The 17,008-nt window shown below is 42.5% G+C and overlaps 2 protein-coding genes across 4 annotated transcripts in view; one reads left to right on the top strand and one right to left on the bottom strand.

Annotated features, from left to right (window-relative positions):
- Positions 1-1,709: 1,709 nt before the first annotated feature.
- Positions 1,710-17,008, bottom strand: part of LOC308579280 (growth hormone secretagogue receptor type 1-like) — a gene marked incomplete at both ends in the record, with an annotated part of 81,751 nt that continues 66,452 nt past the window's right edge. Inside the window, one exon of the transcript XR_014004386.1 lies at positions 1,710-1,967. The remainder of the gene's footprint in view (positions 1,968-17,008) is intronic.
- FNDC3A (fibronectin type III domain containing 3A) overlaps positions 13,741-17,008 on the top strand; it is a 57,269-nt gene continuing 54,001 nt past the window's right edge. For 2 of the 3 annotated variants that reach the window (XM_081180121.1, XM_081180120.1), the window contains exon 1: positions 13,742-13,897. The gene's annotated coding sequence lies outside the window, so the exon portion shown is untranslated. Of the gene's footprint in view, positions 13,898-17,008 lie in introns of all 3 variants that reach the window. The other variant, XM_081180122.1, reaches the window with a different exon arrangement.

The raw sequence follows: 17,008 nt of genomic DNA, 5'->3' as shown, positions 1-17,008 counted from the left end.
CTCCGTTTTTTCTCAGAAGAGAAGGACTTGGTGTACTGTGCAGATATTGCGCAGCTTCTGCTCAAGCTTGGAGTGCCACAGTACGAACCCAAAGATTGGAGACTGTTCATTGACAGCAGGAAGTGATCACTGAAATGTGTTCTGCTACACAACAGCAACCAGTTTGCCTCTATACCCCTGGCTCACTCGAGTACACTGAAGGAGAACTATGAAGCGGTGAAGTATGTGCTGAAGAAAATTGGTTATGATCAGCATAAGTGGTTTATTTGTGTTGACCTGAATATGGTGAACTTTTTGTTGGGGCAACAGTCTGGCTTCACCAAGTACCCATGTTTTCTGTGCATGTGGGATAGTAGGGACCGTGCTCAGCATTACACAAAGAAGGACTGGCCTGTGCGGGAGGAATTGGTGCCTTGCAAAAAAAGGAACATCATAAACGACCCTCTGGTGGACAGAGACAGAATACTCTTCCCACCGCTGCACATCAAGCTCGGCTTAATCAAGCAGTTCACCAAGGCTCTGGACAAGGATGGTGACTGCTTCACTTACTTGTGCCAGGCTTTTCCAGGATTGACCATGGAGAAGTTGAAAGCTGGCATCTTTGACGGTCCTCAGATCTGTCAGCTCATCAGAGATCCACAATTCGGAAACTCAATGAACGAAGTGGAACTGGAAGCATGGAAGGCATTTGTTCTGGTAGTGAAGAACTTTCTTGGCAGCAATAAGGCCAGAAACTACGCAGAACTTGTCAACAACATGCTGACTGCTTTCGGAAACCTGGGTTGCAACATGAGCATCAAGATGCACTACCTATTTTCACATATGGACCGGTTTCCTGAGAACCTGGGTTCAATGAGTGATGAGCAGGGGGAGAGATTCCATCAGGACATGAAAGAGATGGAGACCAGGTATCAGGGTCGCTGGGACGCAGTCATGATGGCTGACTACTGAAGAGAGACCTCCCTGCTGCTGAGCATTCCAGGAGTTCCAAGAAACGGAAGTTCAAGCCCTGAAGTTTGAAAAATGGTGAAGCAACATGCAATTTACGTTTATTTACCTTTATCAATGCCCACCATTCAGTTTACAGTAAACCTGACCTGATGGAGAGAAATGGATGCCATTTCCTGATTCAGCAGTGCAAAAATACCCTAAATCAGTTGTAGAAATCTAGACAACATTCAAAAAGTAAAAAATTGTTGCCCTGTGTATTATCCACCTTTTATGGGCTGTGCACAGGGTGCAAAAATGACCAGGGGGAGCCTTTTCTTGCTCACAGGAAGAGCCCAGGGCTCCATAAACACGTCATCACATGAGAAACCTAAGCCTTAGAATTAGCCTTTTGGAGGGTTGTCTTTTTTTGTGAAATGGATTTTTTTTCAAAACAACCTGCAATGCATTTCACTATCTGGTTTACTTAGGCTTCAGCAAAGGCATGGCTAGGAATGGAAGCCTTTGACAGAAAAATGTTTATTTTGCTTTTTTTACATTTCATAGTGATTTTACACCACTTGTCTGTTCAGAAAAACCTTATAGTATTTTTAAGCATTTATAAACCACCCAATATTTTATAAATATCAAAGCTTTATTGATGGATAGATGTAATTAAAACAAGAATGCAATTTCAAACCAATAAAACAACAGTGTAAAACATATAAAAGCATTTAAAAGCAAATAAGCAAAGATTCAAAGGATTCAAGGGCATAAAACAGAGTCCAATCTTACAGATCAGGGAAAGTCTGGGCAAAAATGTAAGTTTGAAGTAACTAATAGATGATGCTTCAAATATGACAGAAAGAAGGGCATTCAAATGGTGACAGCAAAAAATGCCCAGTTTCAAGTCACAGCCCTATGATAGAGCCTTGTACGGTGCAGTCGCCACAAGCAGAACTTCCTCCTCATAACTCAGTAGTGTTGAAGGGGCTGTGAGTGTTTCAGATAGCATGTTTCAGGGTCAGCTTCATTAACATCTACTGGAGTGGGTGATAATGAAGAGAAATTGCGTCAGAGATGTAGCACCAAACACCCAAACTCATCCCCTAAAACCGCTACTGGGCTGCTGCCCTCAGATCCCTTTCATCTTGAAGTAATCTCTCTGGCTGCACCACCAGTCACAATCTTTTCAAAATGAAAACTATTTGAACTCTAGGTTCTAAGATAAACCATTTTGTTTTGTACTTGCATAGCTGAAGAGAGATTTGCAGTTCATACACCAAAAGACTGTTCAATGGTACCAAGATATACCGTATTCAGGAGCAATAAAACAAATTGCATGATTTATTTCCCCATCTTCCAGATGCTGAATCCCACACTGTTCAATTATAATACTCGTAAATTTATGAGTTCATGTCATTTATATGCTGCTTAGCTTTAATGCTTCTCTAACATTTCCTTGAAAGCTTTATTAGGCACTGCTCACATGGGGATCTTGTACAGCCATGGCAGATTATATAAAAGCCACAAGAGAGCACATGGTGAGGGGAGTTCTTTGGTAGTTGACAACTCCAGCAGCATTGAGAAGATGAACCTTCAGTCAGCATGCTTTCTTAATGTAAAGTGATGGTGGGTTAAATAAGAGGTATGGATCCTCAGATCTTGACACTTTCCCCAGGTCATAGCCCTCCTCCTGCCAGCCCCCTTGAAAGGTCCTGCTTTGCACCATTAAGTGCTTTTGCCTGACTGCAGTGAGGCTTGAACTATTAATGCCTCTCGGCTGCCTAAATTGGGGTGTGTGTTTGTGTGCATGTGTGCAAACTAGCTTACAGAACAAAGGTAAAATTTGCATTGATTGCTCCACCCACTTTTCAATGATTTTGAAACCTTTTAGGAAGAGAGGCAAACAGTGATGACAAAAGCTGAAGTTCTGGGCCTTATTGACAAATTAAAAACTAACAGACCTCCAGGTCCAGATGGCATTCATTGAGAGTTCTTAAGGAACTCAAGTGTGAAATAGTTGATCTTTGAACAAAAATATGTAACTTGTCCCTAAGGTCAGTCCCTGATTTTGAGGGCTGGAAAGTGTCCAATGCAACATCATTTTTTAAAAAAGGGAGTGGGTATCCTTGAAATGGCAGACTGGTTAGCTTAACATCTGTTCTGGGGAAACTGGTAGAAAGCATGCCCGAAGATAAAATGACAAAGCATATGGAAGAGCAAGTCTTGCTGAAGAACAACTCCTATGGCTTCTGCAAGGGTACATCCTAGCTAATTAACCTTTTAGAGGTTTGGAGGGTTAATACTAAGCATGTGGATAGGGGTGACTCAGTAGACATTGCATCAAAAACTTTCCAAAAGTGTTTGTTAAACTTCTTCACCAAAGTTTCCTGAGTAAGATTAGCAATCATGGGATAAGAGGTGAGGTCGTCTCATTGTTCAGTAACTTGTTAAAGAAGAGGAAGTAGGAATAAACGGACAGTTCTCCCAATGGAGGCAAGCAAGATGTGGGTTCCACCAAGGAATTGGATCAGGATCGGGAGCTTTTAAAACTGTTCATACATGATCTGGTGTAGAAGTGAGCAGTAATGTGGCCATGTTTGCCAATGACACCAATTATTTGCAGTGGTAAAAAACAAACAAGCAAACAAAAAATTACCCAAAGCTCTAAAAGGATCTCTCCAAACTGGATGGATGCACTTTGAAACAGCAAATGCAATTCAATGCAAACAACTTTAAAGTGGTGCACATTGGGGCAAAACCTCTCAAGGGGTCTGAACTCATGTGATTGACAAGGAAAGAGACCCTGAGGTCATGGCGGACAGATCGATGAAGATGTCAACCCAATGTGCAGCAGCTGTGAAATACGTGAATTCCATGTTATGGATCATTAGGTCAGGGACTGAGAATGAAACTGCTAGTGTATTCCATTTGTAATACAATGTGAATACCATGCACAGTTCTGGTGTCCACACCTCAAATGGAAATTGTAGAGCTGGAAAAGGATTCAGAAAAGGGCTACAAAATGATGATGGGGCTGGGACAACTCCACTATGAAGACAGGGGAGGGAATCTTGGATATAACTTATGGCTGGTCTGGAGAGAGCTAAACTGCAAGCCTTGGTTAGGGTGACATGCCCTGCTGAACCAGCAAAATGAGTGAGGAAGGAAGAAGTGGCCACAATATCCTTTCCAGGAGCTCACAAGCTCTTGTGTTTGCACTAAGCCATGGCTTGGCTCAGCGTAATGTGTAGACCGGACCAATGAGGAATACAGCATCGTTTTTATAATACTGCTTTAAGCACCAGGACAAAATCAGACTCTTCTAGAAAGCTTTTGGCAGATATTATGCTTTTTTCCTTTTAATGTGGGATGCTGCAACATAGGTAGTTCAATTAGCATTTCCACAAGGTAGCTGGGTTTTTTGGGTGGGGGTATTTTGCATGATAGTGTTTATTTATTGCTGCTGGCAGTTTTAACTGAACTTTTCAATAATAATAATAATAATAATAATAATAATAATAATAATAATAATAATAATAGGAAGAGCCATGGCTTAGTGCGAGGAAGCTGTTTACATGCAGAAGCTCCCAAGGTCAAATCCTGGCTCTAGGTAGGATTGGGGAAATAGACCTGCCTGAAACCCTGGAGAGCCACTGCCAATCAGTGCAGCTAATATTGAGCTAAATGGACCAATAGTACGTTGAAAGAGAAGGCCACTTCCTATGTTCAAATACACTGAACATCAGAAAAAAGAATTCAGTGTTCCCTAGTAACTCCTATGGCACAAAGAATACTTTCTCAGTGAAATAAAGGACTGTAATCCAAACATTTTATTCCCCAGAAAGTGAGCTTTTGTTTTTTTAAGACAGATCCGCATCCCCAACACATTAGGAGTTATGAGATTTCTGATACAGAATACTGAAGATTCCAGGAATTCTCTCTGAGGTGAAATGATTAAGCAGCTTTTTGTTCCTGGTCAACAAACACATTCTGTATGCGAAGTATGTCTTCATTAGGTGATGTGAACTTTCTCCTTTCTGGCCTCTCTTTAAAATATTTAAGACACTGACACTCAATATAACCCTCCAATTATAAAGAAAGAATAAAAGCAGGTGGACTGAGCAGGGGTGTTAAGAGCCCTGAAATCAAGGTCTTTGTGCAATAAAATTATAGGTAAAACACAACTAAAACCTGCAAAACTATTAGAAACAGATGATAGATAGCTGATAGCTGATAGCTGATAGCTAGATAGATAGATGATAGATAGATAGATAGATGATAGATGATAGATAGATGATAGATGATAGATGATAGATGATAGATGATAGATAGATAGATAGATAGATAGATAGATAGATGATAGATAGATAGATAGATAGATAGATAGATAGATAGATGATAGATAGATAGATGATAGATGATAGATAGATAGATAGATAGATAGATAGATAGATGATAGATGATAGATGATAGATAGATAGATGATAGATAGATAGATATAGATATAGATAGATAGATAGATGATAGATAGATAGATAGATAGATAGATAGATAGATAGATAGATAGATAGATAGATGATAGATAGATAGATGATAGATAGATAGATGATAGATAGATAGATGATAGATAGATAGATGATAGATAGATAGATAGATAGATATAGATAGATAGATGATAGATAGATAGATAGATAGATAGGGTCAGTAAAAGTTAAAATGCATATAGGTAACTAAGTTATCCGTTTGGGTAGGCTTGCTTAAATAAAATAGTTTTAAGTAGACATTGGTCACATTCACACCATACATTTAAAGCACATGGCTTTCTTCAAATAATTCTGGGAACTTAGGAAAATAAGAACAGTATCCTGGATCAGGCCAATGGTTCATCTAGTTCAGCATCCTGTTTTCACGGTGGCCAACCAGATGCATTTGGGAAACCTAAGAGCAGAATTCAAGCACCAGAGCACTCTCCCTTCCTGTGGTTTCCAGCAACTGGTATTCAGAAGCATTGCTGCCACCAACTGCAGAGGCAGAACACAGGGTAAGCTACACACAGAACTACAATTCTCAGCAAACTACATTTCCCAGGATTCTCTGGGGGAAACCATGTGCTTTAAGTGTGTGTTAAACATCTGTCAATCAGTCTTCAAGGAACATAGTGCCTTTGCTACAGGGTAGCTGTACAAAGCTGGGCCTGTCACAAAGCACAGTGCTGATGAGATCCTGGCCACACACCATTTTAATTTGCTTAGAGGCCTAAAAATGGCACTTATACATATATACCTGCGTGTGCAAATTTTATGCAAAATCATGCCACACGGCCTGTACCCCAAGTCTTCTAAGCACCTAGCAAAAATATCTGAACAAGTTATATTCTCAAGATATCTTAGTATCTTGGAGAAAGGGTGGGATAAAAATTGCATAAATTAAATTTTATATGGTAGTAAACAATTTGCTGCAGCTAAAAGAGCTAGAAGCAGTACACATAGCCTTCCTCCATGTCTTCCGCTTACCTGAAAGTAACATAAAGTCATTTTTTATTTATAACTCAGATAATTCCATGCAGTAAGGAAGCAATTGCATGCTCTAGTCTTAGGAGGATATATAAAGCAACAATTCATCCAAGTCCATTTCATCCACAGGTCCTAAAAATATCCAGTCACAAATAAACAAAGCAGTTATTTTGTAAAAGCCAGTCTGTGTTGAAGTAAATCCAACATCACCTAAAGAGGGCAAAGATAAAAGCTCAAACACTTTGGGCTAAAATATGTTGTTGTTGCTGCTGCTATTATTATTATTATTATTATTATTATTATTATTATTATTATTATTATTATTTATTATCTGCCCTACACTCTAAGATTTCAGTGAGGATTACAACAATTTAAAACTTGACATTAACAACAATTTCAATTTTTAAAAATTACAAAAAATGCATATGTGGCATGCATGACTCTGTTGCCCTCATGTATACAACAAAAACTACCTTTTTGCAATTTGGAAAGTGAAAGGGAAATGCACTGAAAAGTGTAGGATGAACGTATGATTAACAGAAAGACATATAACCACCACAAAAGCAAATCATGATGAATGCAGGATCGCTGCTTAATTGCTGTAGTTTCCCTGCAAATAAAATCAGAGCAAATGCTCAATAGAGACCGAAGAGAGTCTAACTTCCTTGTATGCTTTGTGTAAACAACTCAGGGTGAATCTATTATATTTTGGAAAGTATTTTTTGTTATTTATTTATCCATTTAATTTCTATACTGCTCTTCATCTGAGGACGGTTCACAATATAAAAACACAAAAATGCATAGCATAATAACAAAAACAATATCCCCCCCCCCATTTAACAGGCCATAGATTTTTTTAATTAGTCAAAGGCCTGTGAAAAGAGGACTGTTTTTATCAGTTGCCTAAGGCGCCAGGCAAGTCTCCCTGGGGAGAGCATTCAACAAGTGGGGAGCCACCGCAGAAAAGGCCCATTCTTGTGCTGCCACTCTCTGGACCTCTCATGGAGGGGGGCACATGAAGAACAGGCCTCAGATGATTATCGTAGCTTACAGGTCAGTTCATATGGGGAGAGGCGGGGTTTGAAGTATTGCAATCCTGAGCCATTTAAGGCTTTAGGGGTCAAAACTAACACTCTGGACTAAGATTGGCATCATATTCTCAAACCATCATGCCTTGGTGTGCAACCTGGCTGCTGAATCTGGCACCAGCTGACGTCTCTGAACCTTCTTCAGAGGCAGTCCCATGTATAACAGGTTGCCGTAATCTAACCTAGAGGTTACCAGAGCATAGATGACAGAAATTAGGCTATCCCTGTCCAAGCTGATGGAAGGCACTCAAGGCCACCAAGGCCACCTGAGCCTCAAGCGACAGCAATGGATCCCTCAGTTGTGTACCCACTCTTTCAGGAGTGTAATCCTATCATGAGCACTCAAACTTCCATCCATCCTGTCTAGAGAGCCACACATTAGCAGTGCCTCCTGTTTTATCTGGATTAGGCTTCAGTTTATTAGCTCTCACCTGCAGATGTAAAGGAGGAGTAGAGCTGTGTGCCATTGCATGTTGCTGACAACATACTGCAGAAAACTCAAGATAACCCCACTCAACCTGATTTCCTTTCGAATAAAGCTGGATTGAAGCTTTCTTAGAATCCTGAACATCAGGTATAAGGTTGCTAGTGCCAAATAAACAGGTCATCTGCAGGAGTCCTTCACCTGCAGTAGTGCTGGGATTTAAGCCTTACTCCCTGCACTATTTTCCAGAGGCAATATTTCTCAACACAGTCATTAACCTTGTGGTGGTGGGAAAATATATGTACAGTGGTACCTCGGGTTACATACGCTTCAGGTAACAGACTCCGCTAATGCAGAAATAGTGCTTCAGGTTAAGAACTTTGCTTCAGGATGAGAACAGAAATCGGGCTCTGGCGGCACGGCAGCAGGAGGCCCCATTAGCTAAAGCGGTGCTTCAGGTTAAGAACAGTTTCAGGTTAAGAACGGACCTCTGGAGCGAATTAAGTACTTAACCCGAGGTAACACCATACTTGTAAGGTGTCTTGATTTATTTTTCCACCGTGGGGGTAATATCAATTTGGAGTTCATTTAAGTTCATTTAAGCTCAGTCTGAAATGTGTATTTCCAATTGCCTGGAGTCTGGACTATTTGTGAAAATGGGGCAGTGCTGACGCCAGAAAAGACTTGGGGGGGGGGACAGACCCCCAAGGCCCACTCAGAATATTGCCAGAAAAGAGGAAACACTTTGCCAAAAAGGAGAGCAAAAGTTGGCATAGATTTGCATGAAAATTGCTTGGATCAATGCATGTACAGAAATAATTACTATGCTTTCAATATGAAAACAATGCACCGCAGTGGGGCAGACAATAACCAGGAATCCTCCTTGCCTGCTCAGTCTGCTATCTTGGTGCTCATTGTTAGTGGTCAGTTTCAAGGTCTCCTTTCCGAGAGTTCTTTATCTTTAAGCAGGATTTTGACTGTGGTCCAATATATCTGGAGGGCACTCAGTTAAGGTTACCAGACGTCCCTGGATTTACAAATCAGTCCTCTGATAAATTCCTATTGAAGTTGAAAAGTGTCCCCGGATTCATTGGAAAAAAATCTGGTAACCTTACACTAGGTGGGCAAAGGCTGACCAAGAGAATGCTTTCAAACAGAGGACTATCATCTAATAGCACTTCAAATAGAGGAATAAAGTAGGGCACATAGCTTCCTAACTCCAGTGCCATTCTTCTTCTTGGACTATATGGAGTAAGTGAAGGTACTGTCAAGGATTGACTTGACATTGCAGGAAATTGTGGAGCACTCACTCAGTCTTGGGACTGTCTGCCGCTTCTTGCATAATGACTGTTTCTTGAGTTGTAGTGCTGAAGAGTTGGCCTGTAGAGTAGAGCCATCTGTGATCACATGGTACACTGAATTGGTCCCTGTCTACTGGATGAACTGGGTGTGGATTTGCTTGTTTGTGTGAAGCCAGGGTGCAACAAGGGAGGTCTAATGGAGTGTCATGATGTATCTTTTTGTACTGCAAATGCAGGGAACATTTGTGCCTACAGATGCTGCTGAACTGCAACTCCCATCAGCCCCAGCAAGCATGGCCAATGGCCAGAGCTGATAGTTGTAGTTCCACAACATCTGGAGGGCCAGAGGTTCCCCACATCTCTCCTACTGGTACTTTATTTGCTGTAAATTGTGGGCATTGAGGCATACCTGCAACCCAATCACCCATGCAAAATAAGTCCTTATGAGTTCATTTAAAAATAAATAAATCACATTTTACTTTATTACATGCACACATTAAAACAATATTTGTATGGTGGTTTCAAATGTTCAGAGCATTCTATGTGCATTATCTAGTTGCAGTTCTTACAACTATCTTGTAAGGTTACAGGTAAGTAGCCGTGTTGGTCTGCCATAGTTGAAACAAAATTTTAAAAAATTCCTTCCAGTAGCACCTTAGAGACCAACTACGTTAGTTATTGGTATGAGCTTTCGTGTGCATGCACGCTTCTGAAATGTATCTGAAGAAGTGTGCGTGCACACGAAAGCTCATACAAATAACTAACGTAGTTGGTCTCTAAGGTGCTACTGGAAGCATTTTTTAAAAATTTGTTTTATCTTGTAAGGGTCTCATTCAGCTGGGGGAAATAATAAAGTATCTTAGGTCTCTGCCCTAGACGTTTATTTGTATTGCTATTAAATTTACCTTGAGTTGTTGTTTTAAAAATAAATTTTAAAAACCTATTTTTACCTGTTTTTATTGTGGGGTTGTAAATCAAATTACAGTGGTACCTCAGGTTACATACGCTTCAGGTTACATACGCTTCAGGTTACAGACTCCGCTAACCCAGAAATATTACCTCGGGTTAAGAACTTTGCTTCAGGATGAGAACAGAAATTGTGCTCCGGCGGTGTGGCAGCAGCAGGAGGCCCCATTAGCTAAAGTGGTGCTTCAGGTTAAGAACAGTTTCAGGTTAAGAACGGACCTCCGGAATTAAGTACTTAACCCGAGGTACCACTGTAAAACGTATGTGAAAGGCGTCTCCTAAACAAAATAAAAGATGGGCAGTGTTCGTATTCCCCATATTGCAGATGAAATATAGAACTGACAGTGAGAGAGTGTGGTTTGCCTAAAGTTCTCAGCAGTCGCAAATTTTTAACTGCAGAGGTTCTTATTTGTAGTTTAGGCTCCTTAATCTCTATACCACACTCAGACCCATTTGTATCCAGCATCAGACTCTAAAGCTTCTTAGCTTTCCCCATTAGCTTCCTTGAGAACAAACTAGGCTTATGCTCAAGAAAGGGTTTGTAAGATGGCAGACATGCAACACAGGTTGACCATATGCATATTTAATAAGAAACAAAGCTTTTATGCACTTTTAAAACTACAAAGCCCATGATGCAAAAATGAAACACCTTGGTTAGGATTTGTTTTTGTTTTTTTATTCAAAATTATAACAAGACATATTTGTTGTTCCATCTCATTCCTTATTACCAATGAGAATGCATTGGTCTCTCAGAATAAGCTCAAAGGTACCCTTCATGAATTCAATGATCCCCTGGCAGGTTATTACAGTCCAAGAGGGACGCGGGTGGCACTGTGGTCTAAACCACTGAGCCTCTTGGGCTTGCTGATTGAAAGATTGGCGGTTTGAATCCCCGCAACAGAGTAAGCTCCTGTTGCTCTTTCCCAGCTCTTGCAAACCTAGCAGTTTGAAAGCACGCCAGTGCAAGTAGATAAATAGGTACCACTGTGGCAGGAAAGTAAATGGCGTTTCTGTGCACTCTGGCTTCTGTAACGATGTTCCATTGCACCAGAAGCGGTTTAGTCATGCTGGCCACATGATCCAGAAAGCTGTCAGTGGACAAACGCCGGCTCCCTTGGCCTGAAAGCAAAGATGAGCACCGCAACCCCACAGTTGCCTTTGACTGGACATAACCATCCAGGAGTCCTTTCCCTTTTTACCTTTACAGTCCAAGTAGCACATGTTAATTCCTTTATTTAGTTCTACTCTAAAATTGTTATAGTAAATCAAACACTCTTCTGTTTTGGAAAAATACAGGGCTGATGGCTTAATCTCATCCAAATTGTCCATCTTCTGAAATTCCCTTATATTCAAACCCAATATACCTGGGCCCTCATCCATATGTAAAGTGTTAAGACTTGTTAGTGACCAACAGGAATTGGCCTTGTGGTTGCATTAAACAGGGTCTTGCTGAATAGTTTGGGAACCTCATGAGCATTAAATAGGGAAATGAAGTTCAATGCAGAAATCAATGATAGACCATGAACAAACCAACTCAAATTTTATCAGTGAAGATACAGAAAATGACCCTAAAGCTGAATCACAGATGGTACCAAACTCCCATGCAAATTTCCCTAATTACATTCAAGGTGACTCTGATTTGCTGGAGTAGATATGGGTTTCTTGATCCTGATTTCCATCTGTGCTGTGAGTGCCAACCAGTCCAAAGATTTTGGTCTGATATAGTGAAAGAGGCATCAGAAAGAGAATGGCTGGGGCAACCCAGCCAGATAGGCGGGGTATAAATAAAAATAAGAATACTATCCACCATCATTAAAGAATCTATGCAGATTGCCTCGCAACTTGCACTGCTTTCTCTGTTTGAGGGTGATAACATTAAACTAAAATCCAAGGAACTCATTAAAAGAATCATAGTTGGCAGAGACCCCGCAGTCCAACCCCCTGCTGTGCAAGTATCACAATTAAAGAATCTCTGAAAGCTGTCCGTCCAACCTCTGCTTAAAACTCTCCAATGAAGGAGAGTCCACCACCTTCTGAGGCAGTCCATTGCACTGACTAACAGTTCTTACTGTCAGAAAGTTCTTCCCAATGTTTCATTAAATTCTTGTAAATTGTTGCATAATTACACAGCATTGGAAGACGTTGACCGCTGTCACACTAGCCCCCTAGTTACAAAATGTATGGGATTCAGCAATACTAGAGAAACTAACATGGAAATCTAGTTATTAATGAATGTGTAAAATCTGGTAAATTTCAGGCAGTCTGGTGGGATTTTATTTTATATGTTAACACAAATCTTCTGTAAAATACATTACCACCTGCTTCCTTGAATATATGGAAATTGTAGAGTCAGCTTTAAACCTGGTGCTTTATACTCACTTTGCCTCAGTAAAAGTCCTTTTCCCTCCTCCTACCTCTGAAATGCAATATGTTCAATTCTAGTATCAGTACTAGTCTGAATGTGATTTTACTTCCTTCACATGTGGGGAGCCACAGGCCAAGAAGCTGGAGGCATCTCCATACCACCTTCTGAGTCCTTCCCAGGTAACACCTCTGATTAACTCTGCTTTGCACCCTGAATGTCTTTGCCTCTCTGCAATATGCCCTTGTGTTGGTGGGGATAGCGAGGGGAGATACTAAGCCTACTGGTGTAGCAGTGTTTCTTAGTGGTTAGAGTGTGGAACTAGGATCTGGGAGACATGGGTTTGATTCCACACTCAGCCGTTAAGATCACTGGGTGACCCTTGGCCAGTCATTTGCCTCTCTGCCTAACCCACCTCCAGAGCCCATGAGGTGAGACTGCCTCAGGCGGCGGGGTCCACAGGGACGGCAGAGCCTGATGTCACACCCCCCCCACCCTTGTTTCTGATGTAGACCTTCCCTGATCCCCTTATTCCCTAGCAAGGAGGGAGGGAGGTCCATTTTGGGGTCCAACTCGGATGCCGTAATGTCTTGGGGCTGGCCCTGCCCACCTTACAGGGTTGTTGTGGGGGTATTGAAGAAGAAAGGAGAACCACGGGGAAAGTGGCATTTAATTGCAGCAAACCATTAAATGCTGCACGAGGCTAACATTTGCATTTGCTGCTCCGGCGAGTTTTACTTCTGGCCTCGTTTACCACTGGCATGCAGCCCTAAGAGAATGCTGTCCGCAGGGGGTTAAGGAAGGGGAGTGGGGGGTGAGCGGCTCCCCACCGCTCTGACCTTGCGTACTTCACAAGCATGGGTTTACATTCCCGGTGTCTCGAGAGCAATGCACAAGGATCCGGAAAACGTAATGTGACGATAACGTGTACAAGGCAAACAAAAGATAAACAGAACCAAAACACCCGTCACGTGGATCCGGAGAGCACGCCCTCCCTGTCCCCCCCTTCCCCCGCCCGAGGCTGCTTCTTAACCTCGGAGACGAGGGCACTCGAGACCGCAGTGTGGTTGGTGAGCCCGATCGCACCGATTCCCACTCTGGTTCGACGCGCGTGTCCCCTCTTCGGTTCCTCGGCAGCGGCGGCGGCAGTGCGCATGTGCGGGAGTCTGCATTCCATCATGGCGCAGCCGTCTGACTGAGTCTGTTGCTGCTGCTGCTGCGACGCCCCGCAGCGCCGAGCCTGAGGAGGCGGCTGAGGCTTCCCCGCCGCCCGCCGCCCGCCTCCCTGCCAGCGGCTCCTGCCTGCGCCGGTAAGTGGCCGGGTCTTCCCCGCTCCTCTTGGACGGGGCTCCAAGGATCTGCCGGGCCGCCAGGGTGGGGCTTGCGGAGGGGTCGGGAGGGTTGGAAGCCGGGGTGCCCCTTGAGTTTGAGGGGCTGCTGGGAGGCGAGGAAGGGGTTGGTGTGGGTCGGGGGCACACTCTCCGCTTCACACGCGAGGAAGTCCTCATCCCCTCAACCCCAGCACCACCGACACTGCCAGCGCCTCATTCCCAGCTGATCTCCCCGGCACGGATCCTTAGTCTTCCGTGACTGCCGATGTAACAGAAACAAGTAATATATATATATGCATTCTCCCGCCCTCCTTGCTCCAAAGAGGCTGCTTTTCTCCTCGGAAGGTCATCTCCGCTTGCAGCCTCCCAAATTTTTAATCCCGTTGCAAACCTTTGCATCACACACCTTTGCATTGCGCACACACACACTCCAGTCCCTGCAGGTCATCTCTTGCAATCCTTAGTCCAGCTTTCAGTTTGCAACCCACCCCGTTCTAAGAGGACCACCACTATCTTTAAAAAAGGAAAATGGTCACGCACCCATGCCCACTCCAGTCATCTTAAACCACTTTGCCAACAACCCCCAAACCCACTTTCACCTTCCCAGGTTCTCCCAGGTGGAAGTGTGGTGGGTGGGACTGTCACCGGTGTGCGGAAACGGGGAGTTTGCTGCGAAGGGGTTTGCGGGGTGGGCGGAGAAAGAATGGATTCTGAGGAAATCGGGAGACTGAAGTTGGTGGTTGGCGGTTCTGATGGTCTTTGGAGTATTGGATGTTTAAAGGGCCACACGACACAGGTGTGTTGTAACTTGGATGTAGGAGTCTTGGATAAGGATATAGGAGATTTGGGGGGGGGGGAGCGGTGTGTGTGTGAATACAGTGGAGCTTTAGGTGGTGAAATTGAAGGAAGATTGGAAGTTGTGAGAATATTGGGCCTGCAAGAATTGCTGAGTGGGTTTGTGCAGAAACTGGGCTCCGGCAAACTGATTTTGATTCAGATGCTGGTATCAAAACTGATGTATTGTATGTTCAGACGTTGGATTTGTGCACGGAGCCATATGCAGGATGCCGGGGCTGTTTGTGCTTCAGGTGTGCGGATTTGTGTTTCAAATGGCAGGTAGTTGAAAGAGGCTAGTCTTTCGAGGGGGTTTGTGCTTATGGGTGCAATGAAGTGCCTGAGAAGTAGGTGAATGTAAAAGAGCTCATATTATTGTTGTCTTGCGGTAGTGGGATTCAGCAGTCAGACCTAAACTTTGCACACCTGCCATGTCAACCTGAATCTCTGCTGTGTTGCAGGAAGTCCTCTTTAATGCCCTCTTCTCTCCACCCACCCCTTCAGCATACTCCAGTGTATCCCAGTTAGAAAGCTGACCTTTCTATTGATCACTGCTCCTTTTTGGAAGGGTTCGTTCTAGCACTGCAATCAGATATTTCCTTTTGCTTTTATTACCTGCTGCAAATTATTAGTCCGGGGGCACGGAAAGGTGATGTCTTTCCTTTCTTCTCTTCTGCTTTCTCTTCCCCTCCCCCTCCCCCTGGTGCTGCTGTGTCTGAATGCCACGTAGCCTTCTGACTATTCCCCTTTGACTAGAGTGAGTGCACAGCTTTTAGATATACTGTATAGTACCTTCCTGAACTTCTCTCTTGTGTAAAAGGTAGTTACTGTAGCCAGCAGATTTGGATAGATGAGTATTTTTACCCCACGCTTGTTCATGGCTTTTGAAGTAGCAGAGGTTCAGTAGTCAAGGCAGAAAGTGTTGTGATTATTCAATAGGTAGCTATACAGAACTGCAGTCATCAGCCCTCTTTTTCTCTGTTATTAAATTCGTAGGGCTTGTGATTCAGTTGATGGAAACCCCCAGTCTTGCAGAACCCCTTTCTCAACATATGGCAAGTGGTGTGTTGTCCTGTAATCATGCCAGTTGGCTGTGGATGATGCAAAAGCTGGCAGGTGTACTTAACTCGTACTGTTTGTGTGTGTTTCCTGTTTGCATGCATGTGCATTTCCAGCTTTTACTGTGTTCAAATGTAATGAAGAAATGTTTATATTTTTGCCTTTATACTATTTCTTTCATACTGCTGTATAAAACATACTTGCTTTTTATTATTGAATTTTTAAGAATGCATGCTTTGTTCAGTATTCACACATTTATGCTGGTAAATACATATGTATGCTTAGGATGGCAAACTGTAATTTAAACTAAAAAAGTAATACCTGCCTACATATGCCATAACGCTAACTTGAAATCCAAGTGATTTTTCAATAGGCTCATGACTTGTGATTTCAAGCTGTTTAAATAATAATAAGCGTTCAAGTATAGTTGCATCTCTATGAGCCATAAAGATTTACACTGGATATGTTGTGATCGCCGAAGAACAGCATAGTATAATCTTTAATTCTGTTATATTGCCTGATTGTTCCAAGATTTATCAAGCTTGTCATTTGAAGAAACCAACTTAATTTTAATCTGGGTATGTAAATTGATAGCTTCAGTTGTGTGTTAGCCCCCCCTCCCCCCAACTAGAGTTGATTATTAAGAGGTTGGTGTAGCTACAAGCTGGGAAGTGTTGTGGCAATTATTGAGATGATGTTTGCAACTCCCTCTAATGTAAGAAAAGACCTAAAAAAATATAAATGTTATTATTTCTCACTTCTGTAAAGCTCTGAGTAACCCCTTAAGCTTTGTAACAGCACTGTGAGGCTGGTTATGCTGAAGGTTAGTAATTTGTCAAAGACCACTGATGTTGCCAGGGCAACTTACAAAAAGTTAAAATAGCAATGATATGTAATAAAGCAAAACAAACTTAAAACAATAACATTTAAACTTTACAATATAAAAGAATAGTAAGAATCAATTAGTGGGGTCTCATTTTTCAATTCTCTCCCTCTCTCACTCCCCACCCCCATGTAGAACTCGTGGGGATGGGGAGGAAGAGAGAGAATAAGATGCCATGCAATAAGAGTTAAGTCCCTCCTTGGGTGGTACATGCCAGCAGGTCTTTGGAAGAGGTGGTTCATCTACTACTTTGTGCACACATGTACACACACACTCACTCTGAACAGGACACTTAAGATTGCATACTAAAATTG

The sequence above is a fragment of the Podarcis bocagei genome, assembly GCF_964188305.1.
Source record: "Podarcis bocagei genome assembly, chromosome: Z".
Lineage (NCBI taxonomy): Eukaryota > Metazoa > Chordata > Lepidosauria > Squamata > Lacertidae > Podarcis > Podarcis bocagei.
The sequence above is the reverse complement of the archived record's forward strand: the minus strand, read 5'-3'. Positions and strand labels throughout refer to the sequence as shown.